We start from the raw sequence: 9,878 nt of genomic DNA, 5'->3' as shown, positions 1-9,878 counted from the left end.
GGACTTGGGCCTTTTTGGACACGATAATTGTTTTTTTTACTCTTTTATCTGGCAACAAAACTGACACCTTTTTTTACAAGGAGTCATGTTTACATTGACCACAATACCTGCGGTCGGAACGCAAACAAAAAAACAACAGTTTTGTTGCCAGATAAAAGGGTAAAAAAAACAATTATCATATTTTGTTACTGGCAAATGAGGCTTTTCGGACACGTTGCCCGGGTCGATGCATCGACAGATCACGCCAGAGCTCTGTGCGAGATCGTCCACGGCCCACCGCAAGACTGGAGGCGCACCCCCAGGGCAGACCACTGCCTGATTTGGACACGTGCGATCGAGGGCCGATCTTCGACAACATGGCTATGGCTTGCATTCAGCGTGGCGGCGAGCACGGGACAGGACCGCCTGGTGGCGGCTCGTTGGAACTGCTACGCCCCGAGGGGCATGCACATGATGATGATAGAGGATGCGGGTTCACGTCCCACCCAATGCGTTATATTGTTTTGCAAAGCGTTCTTGGAATGTGAATGATGCTAGGCAAAGCGTGAGACCAACCACAAAGCCGCGGATTCGTGTCCAAGCGTCTCCCAACTGTTGACGTTCCAAAGTGTTCATTGGTGGAGACTGGGTGGATCTCTCTTGTAATGCCAGTGATGCCAGGGAGGGTTTATAAGCGAGTTCCTAGGCAGTACTCAGCTCCTCGAGTGACATAGCCCAACAGATATAACTACCTAGAGGCTTCAAACACAGCAGCCTGGGTTCAAACCCAGGTTTCAATTAGTATTAATTTTTTTAGTGTCTTTCCTTGACTATGTAGATATCTAAGTGCAGCCAGGTCGAGTATAAGACCAACCCCCACCGAGTGGCTCTAATGGAGATAATCTCCTGCGCCGTGAAGCTGAAGGTTGAGGGTTTGAATCCAGGACTCTCCACGTTTTATTTTCCGTTTATTCATGTCTACTTCATGCAGATTATCTCTATGCACTTTTGCTAAGTTGAATTGGCAAAATGTAGTTATCCGCACTATTAAATCACGTGAAGAAAAAGCAATTCCAATTAGTAATATTTTAATATTCATAATGCAGTCACTATGGTTAGACTTAGTTTAAAGTATAACCCACTTAGATGGACATAATTCAGATGTAGCTTTATTCATTGTGTACGCACGAGTGATGAGTTTTGGATAAAAAGTGCAGTTTTTGGTATTCTTAAGAAAAATGTTGGACTTTTTAAAATGAAAGTTCTGATTGTGTACATTATGTCTGCGTGTTAAACACAAATTACGTCACCCAATATCCCGTGACATTTTCTGGGGGGGGGCGAGGTTGGGAAAAGTGACGTCACCATAATCACTAATGACGTCACTCTCTCTGTGGATCATTCCAAAAACATATTTTTAAAAAATTACATGAAATTCACGATTCCACTTTTCGGATGGTTTTGTTTTCAGAACAAACAAAAAAATGCGAACACACCCCAAGTACGCACGTATGATTAAGCGTTCCTCTATCAATTTACAGATTTCGACATCCAAACTCCCGCAGATGTGAAATAAAAAGTTACAAGGCGTGATTACGTTCCCTTAAATGTTCAGCCCCATGCCAACTAAATAAAATGGTACTACATTGATAATAATTAGTGATCACACTCACGTTTAACTATTACATTCGTTCTCTGCACACTTCAGCATCTCATTGGTTCAGGGTCCCTTTCATTGTTGGCCTCTGAAGGCTCTTGGAGTGTCCCTTCCAAGGCAAGTGTGGCCCACAGAGATATAAAGAGGTGCAAGATTAATGAAAAGTAAGAATAGGTCTCTACCCTATCAAAAAAACAAGAGTTGTGTTAAGATGTTCAAACACCAAAGAGCTACAGCTTTTGCAAGGCATCAAGTCTGCATTAACCACACATACTTGTGGCTAAACATGGAAAAAAAAAACATGCTCTAATAATAATATACACAATGTCTTTGAAACTGATTGGCCTCACCGCCAGTGTTAAACCAGAGAATGCCACAAGGCAAACCGTACAAAAACAAGGCAAGTATCGGTTTTTGCAATAGAAAGTGGCAGTCGTGCGACGAACATTCCTGTCGATGGCACAGTGGATGGGGCGGTGCTGTTCCCCGACCGTATGGGACCTCAGGTCACTTTAAAAGGCTCTCAGAAGTAGTTCCGTGTTATCCCGCTTCTATAAAATTGGGGGAAAATATTTTATATAACTGTTTATAGTTGCGATCTACGTTTAATTTCTCCAAAACATTTAACCCTTCATGCTAAACGCATTGCCTTTTGGTGGGTTATTTCCTGCTTAAAGAATAAACACTGAATGCTGATGGCTTCTCGGTATGGAAGTCGTGAAAAGCCAAGGCGTCATCTCAAACACCTATACACGTACCGACATCTTGTTGTTCGGTGTTTTAATTCAACGGGATCTGGGGGGGAAACACGGTCACCTCAGTTGAAATAATGGGCCACTGCCGCCGAGAAAAGTAGCGCGACAATAACAGCAGCGACGTGTGGCAAGCGCTTCCGGCCATTTCCTGTGGGTGCGCTCGCTCCTTGGGTTTCGTTGGTGGTGGCAGGCGTTGAGTGCGTTGCAGTGCTGCCCACTGCGTTGCTCGTGTTAGAAGGTTTCTGTGTCTGAGCCGTTGTCGACGCTTGCTTTGATGGAATAACGCCGTGCAATGGGGACGACGTTACCGCGCTCCTGTTGTTAGTAGTGGTGGCGGTTGTTGTTGTTGTTGTAGATGTCAGCGTTGAAAGATTGGTGGATGTGGATGCTGCGGTATTGCTAGCACCATCGGGTTTCACCGTCTTCATAGTAGGAGTCATTGTGGATGTCGCATTGCTCTGTGTGGACGATGTCGTATTACTGGTACTATTTGGCATTGGTGAATTCATGGGTGTGGCAGATGTCACATTTGATGGGATTGCATTGGTCTGTGTGGATGATGTCGTATTACTGGTACTATTTGGCATTGGTGAATTCATAGGTGTGGCAGTTGTTACATTTGATGGGATTGCATTGGTCTGTGTGGATGATGTCGTATTACTGGTACTATTTGGCATTGGTGAATTCATAGGTGTGGCAGTTGTTACATTTGATGGGATTGCATTGGTCTGTGTGGATGAAGTAATATTATTGGTACTATTTGGCATTGGTGAATTCATTGGTGTGGCAGATGTCACATTTGATGGGATTGCATTGGTCTGTGTGGCTGATGTCGTATTACTGGTATTATTTGGCATTGGTGAATTCATAGGTGTGGCGGTTGTCACATTTGATGGGATTGCATTGGTCTGTGTGGATGATGTCGTATCACTGGTACTATTTGGCATTGGTGAATTCACAGGTGTGGCAGTTGTTACATTTGATGGGATTGCATTGGTCTGTGTGGATGATGTCGTATCACTGGTACTATTTAACATTGGCGAATTCATAGGCGTGGAAGTTGTTACATTTGATGGGACTGCATTGGTCTGTGTGGCTGATGTCATATCACTGGTACTATTTGGCATTGGTGAATTCATAGGTGTGGCAGTTGTTACGTTTGATGGGATTGCATTGGTCTGTGTGGATGAAGTAATATTATTGGTACTATTTGGCATTGGTGAATTCATTGGTGTGGCAGATGTCACATTTGATGGGATTGCATTGGTCTGTGTGGCTGATGTCGTATTACTGGTATTATTTGGCATTGGTGAATTCATTGGTGTGGCAGATGTCACATTTGATGGGATTGCATTGGTCTGTGTGGATGATGTCGTATTACTGGTACTATTTGGCATTGGTGAATTCACAGGTGTGGCAGTTGTTACATTTGATGGGATTGCATTTGTCAGTGTGGATGATGTCGTATTACTGGTACTATTTAACATTGGCGAATTCATAGGCGTGGCAGTTGTTACATTTGATGGGACTGCATTGGTCTGTGTGGCTGATGTCATATCACTGGTACTATTTGGCATTGGTGAATTCATAGGTGTGGCAGATGTCACATTTGATGGGATTGTATTGGCCTGTGTGGGCGATGTCGTATTATAGGTACTATCTGGCTTTGGGGGATTAATGTTCACGTTTGTGAAAATCCCCTTAAGTGGAGCTGTGGTGCTGCTGTATGTGGATATTGTTGTGTTGACCGTCGAGCTGCTAATCACCTGGTTTGTTCTGGCTGTGGTTGAGCCTGGGGGATCACAGCTTTGGACGAGACAAATTTGTACGTGGAAGTCTGTGCTCCCCGGCTGGGAGAAATTAAACACCAAATGCCCAAGCTGTGTATCGGATGAGCCTACATAGGATGTTACCCAGGCATTTTCCTTTGGAAGGACACGGGCTCCGTGTGTGAAACTGATCACTGTTGCCTGGACATTTTTCTCTAACTGGGTGTCGTATCGCATGTAAACCCAGCCAGATTCGTTAGAATAGGTGGTCAGAAAAATATCCGCGATACTGCCCACCGAGCGTGTCCGTCTCACGTCTATGACGCTCCCAATAGACGTGTCTGTGTAACTCAGGTCCTTGCTGTTGTACAATCTGTCCGGAAGGCCTCTGGAATCAAACTGGGCATCGACAAGAAAGTCCAGCAGGCCATCGTCCTCCACGTCTAACAGAAACGAGAGAGGAAAACATCATCATCAGCACCACGATCTTGGGGAAAACAATAGTAATGATTTACATAAATCTCATGTTGGCGTATTGTTCAACATTCGTCAATAACATTGCCCTAAAGGTAATGTGCTGTATCCTATAGATTAAAAAGGTATGCACCCCCAACTTTTCAGTAAAGTTGTAAACAACAACGACAACAATATTCTTACCGGTAAATATGACGTGGGTAAATGTACGACGACTATAATATGGATTACGATAACTGCGTATCCAGCACAAAATAAAGAGCTAAAAATTGTATTGTCTTGTGAGAGGGTGAATAACGCTGCTCTCGTCTCAAACTCTTACTCGTGCTGGTTAGGGATGAGTTGAGGAATAAAAAAATAATAGAATTTTGATATTTTCAAACCCTTTTGGGAATGTCATATCATCTCCATGATGTACCGATGCAACTTGCCGTCACGCTAAGGCACCGCCGTTTCTCAAACTTGTTTGGCCCGCGGATCACTAAACCGATGCTGAACACTTCCCGCGGGCAAGCCAGCTCAGAACCTCCACCCCTGGTGGCCAAAACGCATTCAACTTCTCTCTATAAATACCCCAAATACAAAATGATTTTAACTCATTAATATGGTCTTCGCACCTGATTGGATTACAAGTGACGACATTACATTTACACCCCGTCTATTTCCGACTGAAACAAGACGAGGATTACTCCACAACTCTGGCTGTCGCCTGATGATGCTGGTTGTTGTAATTACCCGCAAAACGTCACAGGGGTACTCATTGTAAATGTTGCCATGGGTTTACTCTCCAACAGACAAATGGCTAGTGCTCATCCAGTAACGAATTGGCCACGTTTTGTTTACGTCACAAACCCTTTACTGATTGGCTGTGTCGAGTGGTGGCTGGTTTAACGACACATTCATAATTAAAGATCTAACCCAAAAAAAACCTCTATTGTGGAAAATTATTAATATTACCGGAACATAATTTTCTGTTTTAAACGCAGTTATAATGGGGTTTTTTGGTGGGTGGGGGGGGCATTTATATCTTAGACCGGGGTCTGCATTCTTAGAACCACTGCGCTTGAGTAGCGGTTCACAACCACACTCTAGAAACCACTGATCTAGAGTTGTGGTTTACAACCACACTCTGAGATCAAATGATGGAGAGTAGCAGTTAACAACCACACTCTAGGAACCACTGTGCTAGAGTAGTGGTTCAACACCACACTCAGAGACCCACTGATCTGGAGTAGCGGTTCACAACCACACTCTAGGAACCACTGATCTAGAGTTGTTGTTTACAACCACACTCTAGGAACCACTGATCTCGAGTCGTGGTTCACAACCACACTCTAGAAAACACTGCGCTTGAATAGTGGTTCACAACCACACTCAGAGATCCACTGATCTCGAGTAGTAGTTCACAACCACACTCTAGAAACCACTGATCTAGAGTTGTGGTTTACAACCACACTCTGAGATCTACTGATCTCGAGTAGCGGTTCACAACCACACTCTAGGAACCACTGATCTCGAGTAGCGGTTCACAACCACACTCTAGAAACCACTGATCTCGAGTAGCGGTTCACAACCACACACTAGGAACCACTGATCTCGAGTTGTGGTTTACAACCACACTCTGAGATCCAATGATGGAGAGTAGCAGTTAACAACCACACTCTAGGAACCACTGTGCTAGAGTAGTGGTTCAACACCACACTCTGAGATCCAATGATGGAGAGTAGCCATTAACAACCACATTCTAGGAACCAATTCGCTGGAGTAGTGGTTCACAACCACACTCTTGGAACCAATTCGGTATAGTAGCTGTTCACAACCACACTCTAGGAACCACTGATCTAGAGTTGTGGTTTACAACCACACTCTGAGATCCAATGATGGAGAGTAGCAGTTAACAACCACACTCTTGGAACCAATGCGCTATAGTAGCTGCTCACAACCACACTCAGAGATCCACTGATCTGGAGTAGCGGTTCACAACCACACTCAGAGATCCACTGATCTCGAGTAGCGGTTCACAAATACACTCTAGGAACCACTGATCTAGAGTTGTGGTTTACAACCACACTCAGAGATCCACTGATCTCGAGTAGTGGTTCACAAACACACTCTGAGATCCAATAATGGAGAGTAGCAGTTAACAACCACACTCTAGGAACCAATGCGCTAGAGTAGTGGTTCAACACCACACTCAGAGATCAACTGATCTAGAGTAGTGGTCCACAACCACACTCTAGGAACCACTGCGCTAGAGTAGTGGTTCACAACCACGCTCTGAGAACCACTGCGGTAATGCGACCACCCGATGCGATGTGACCACCACTCCTGGCAAGAAAAGCGTGGATGTGGCATCATGTTAGTTTAATGTCATTGGTTCAGGATCCCTTACATAGACCTGACTTTCAGGGTTATATTTTTTTGTAAATTACGACAATTGGAAGAGAGAGTCTCGAGTACCAGTAGAGGCATAAGCAAATACCATTTTTTCTGTCTCTGCACGTAAATTAAATCAATCATGGGCTTTGTGCACGGTACCGATAAAACGCTTCTCTCTGGTCCCCTGATAACATATCTTTATGGTGGCTGTCAGGAGCCTATGTGAGCATGAATGGTCATGCGGAGGGCACGGTAAGGGGTTTAAACATAGGGGGTCACACACAGGGACAAAGGAACCATGCCCAGGAAAATTATTAGGAACGAAAGGCGCCCGAGGGAAGAATGCAAAAGGTGACTGGGTGAAACATGCATGAGATACAGACTGGTGGGAAAGAGTAAGGCGAGAGGAGAGGGGATATATAAAAAAATGTTTTTACAGTGGTCCCTCGGTAAACGTTTTTAATCCATTCCACAGAAACTACTGTTAACCGAAATAACTGTTAATCCAATATAGGAGCTAAAAAAAACTATTAAAGTATTTTGTATTTTACCAGGTAAGGCCCACTGAGCTGTATAGCTCTTTTTCAGAAGTGACTAGGCTATCACAAATGATAGGTCAACGAAGTAGCTTATCATGTGGAAATTTAGAGCAGCCAAATGCCCTAAAACGCGTTTTATAAATGTGGAGGGATCGAATCCACGATATCCTGTATGCCAGGCGAGGTAGTTAACGGCACGTGAATTACATATTAAAAGCATTAATCCATTCCAAGACGATCTGAAGTTAACGTTTTTGACCAGAAAATATGAATAAATATAGATTACAAGAACATATTAAAGGATACATTTTCATAGAAACATTATTCAATAATGAATACATAGAGACACACAAGTAAAAATCACTGAGTTTGCACGAGAGAGCCGTTTTCCACTGCCAAAACAGAAGACGTAATAACGTAAACAAAACCAGTCGAGGTGGAAACGCTCATAAGTGGGCGTCGATGATTGGCTGAGGGCGTGGCTCAACCCCACCTATGAGCGCTCGGATTGGCCGAAATGTGCACCTGCTTGCACAATGTAAACACGTTACCGTTACTTCAAAATTTGTAATGTTAAGTCGAAACCATGGGGTCCTCTAGGTGGCGAAACGTTAACCTGAAAAACCGTGAACCCAATGTTACTGTTAACCGTATTATTGTCTCCAACAACAAGATGGCGCCGATGATGGCAGCCTCGGCCGGTTGGTGCGCCCTGTTTTGTCCAGTTTTGTCTTGTTTTGTCTTGAGAGGGGCTTGCTGTTCAACACACTCGTGCTGGTGAGAGAGGCCTGCTGTTCATCACACCCGTGCTGGTGAGAGAGGCCTGCTGTTTTGGGGCCTGCTGTTCATCACACCCGTGCTGGTGAGAGAGGCCTGCTGTTCAGTACACCCGTGTTGAGGGGCCTGCTGTTCAGCACACCCTTGCTGGTGAGAGAGGCCTGCTGTTCAACACACCCGTGCTGGTGAGAGGGGCCTGCTGTTCAACACACCCGTGCTGGTGAGAGGGGCCTGCTGTTCAACACACCCGTGCTGGTGAGAGGGGCCTGCTTTTCAGCACACCCGTGCTGGTGAGAGAGGCCTGCTGTTCAACACACCCGTGCTGGTGAGAGGGGCCTGCTGTTCATCACATCCGTGTTGGTGAGAGGGGCCTGCTGTTCAGCACACCGGTGCTGGTGAGAGAGGCCTGCTGTTCAGCACACCCGTGTTGAGGGGCCTGCTGTTCAGCACACCCGTGCTGGTGAGAGGGGCCTGCTGTTGAGGGGCCTACTGTTCAGCACACCCGTGTTGGTGAGAGAGGCCTGCTGTTCAGCACACCCGTGTTGAGGGGCCTACTGTTCAGCACACCCGTGCTGGTGAGAGGGGCCTGCTGTTCAACAGACCCGTGCTGGTGAGAGGGGCCTACTGTTCAGCACACCCGTGCTGGTGAGAGGGGCCTGCTGTTCAACACACCCGTGCTGGTGAGAGGGGCCTGCTGTTCAACACACCCGTGCTGGTGAGAGGGGCCTGCTGTTCAACACACCCGTGCTGGTGAGAGGGGCCTGCTGTTCAACACACCCGTGCTGGTGAGAGGGGCCTGCTGTTCAACACACCCGTGCTGGTGAGAGGGGCCTGCTGTTCATCACACCCGTGCTGGTGAGAGAGGCCTACTATTCATCACACCCGTGCTGGTGTGAGGGGCCTGCTGTTCATCACCCCCGTGTTGGTGAGAGGGGCCTGCTGTTCACTTCCATGCTGGTGAGAGAGGCCTACTGTTCATCACACCCGTGTTGGTGAGAGGGGCCTGCTGTTCACCACTCCCATGCTGGTGAGAGGGGCCTACTGTTCAACACACCAGTGCTGGTGAGAGAGTCCTGCTGTTCATCACACCAGTGCTGGTGAGAGAGGCCTGCTGTTCAGCACACCCGTGCTGGTGAGAGAGGCCTGCTGTTTTGGGGCCTGCTGTTCATCACACCCGTGCTGGTGAGAGAGGCCTGCTGTTCAGTACACCCGTGTTGAGGGGCCTGCTGTTCAGCACACCCTTGCTGGTGAGAGAGGCCTGCTGTTCAACACACCCGTGCTGGTGAGAGGGGCCTGCTGTTCAACACACCCGTGCTGGTGAGAGGGGCCTGCTGTTCAACACACCCGTGCTGGTGAGAGGGGCCTGCTTTTCAGCACACCCGTGCTGGTGAGAGAGGCCTGCTGTTCAACACACCCGTGCTGGTGAGAGGGGCCTGCTGTTCATCACATCCGTGTTGGTGAGAGGGGCCTGCTGTTCAGCACACCGGTGCTGGTGAGAGAGGCCTGCTGTTCAGCACACCCGTGTTGAGGGGCCTGCTGTTCAGCACAC

At 46.7% G+C, this 9,878-nt stretch overlaps 1 protein-coding gene across 1 annotated transcript in view; it reads right to left on the bottom strand.

The window, feature by feature from the left end:
• Positions 1 to 1,421: 1,421 nt before the first annotated feature.
• LOC116958620 (uncharacterized) overlaps positions 1,422 to 9,878 on the bottom strand; it is a 183,578-nt gene continuing 175,121 nt past the window's right edge. The window contains exon 56 of the mRNA XM_076057213.1: positions 1,422 to 4,603. The gene's annotated coding sequence lies outside the window, so the exon portion shown is untranslated. The remainder of the gene's footprint in view (positions 4,604 to 9,878) is intronic.

This window comes from Petromyzon marinus, chromosome 80, assembly GCF_048934315.1.
Source record: "Petromyzon marinus isolate PM22_M1 ecotype Great Lakes invasive population chromosome 80, UKy_Petmar_22M1.pri1.0, whole genome shotgun sequence".
NCBI lineage: Eukaryota > Metazoa > Chordata > Hyperoartia > Petromyzontiformes > Petromyzontidae > Petromyzon > Petromyzon marinus.
The sequence above is the reverse complement of the archived record's forward strand: the minus strand, read 5'-3'. Positions and strand labels throughout refer to the sequence as shown.